This window comes from Octodon degus, unplaced genomic scaffold, assembly GCF_000260255.1.
Source record: "Octodon degus isolate 3935 unplaced genomic scaffold, OctDeg1.0 scaffold00029, whole genome shotgun sequence".
Classification (NCBI taxonomy): Eukaryota; Metazoa; Chordata; class Mammalia; order Rodentia; family Octodontidae; genus Octodon; species Octodon degus.
Genome location: NW_004524605.1, coordinates 2,936,033 through 2,936,549, shown reverse-complemented (window position 1 = coordinate 2,936,549; position 517 = coordinate 2,936,033). Strand labels below are relative to the sequence as shown.

The following is a 517-nucleotide window of genomic DNA, read 5'->3' as shown; positions in this document are numbered from 1 at the left end:
GTGAAATACAACGCACAAGCTTAAATGGCGCACGGCTTCTCTCCTATGAGAAACTCAGAGTATAAGATAAGTTAAGGCGTGAAATAAAAGGGCAATAACAAAAAACAGGGAGCCGGCTCTTTGTCAAAGAGGAAAGACCACGAGATGGAGGAGGAGGGGAGAGGGGAGGGACGAGAGGAGACGCGAGACTGCTGTGCACGCGCTGCTTCCCACGAGGTGCGGAGTCAGTGTGCGCTGCAACAGGTAGAATATCAAATTTAAAAATTTTTAGAAAGAACTTCCCATTGAAAATAACATAAAAGTAAAAGGACAAGTCACACTCTCGAAGATTGTTGCAACATGAGTATCCAACAAAGGATTTTTACCCAGAGGACACAAAGATGCCTTCAGCCGGGCGTGGTGGCGCACGCCTGGAACCCCAGCACTGAGGAGGCTGAGGCAGGAAGCTCACTGAAAGCCCAACCTGGGCTACACAGTGAGTTCAAGGCCTGAACTACACAATGAGACGCTGTCTCAA

General features: G+C 48.5%; 1 protein-coding gene across 1 annotated transcript in view; it reads right to left on the bottom strand.

Annotated features, from left to right (window-relative positions):
* The window catches only part of Lyrm7 (LYR motif containing 7), a 49,736-nt gene that overhangs the window by 37,858 nt on the left and 11,361 nt on the right, over positions 1 to 517 (bottom strand). The gene's annotated exons all lie outside the window — the stretch shown is intronic.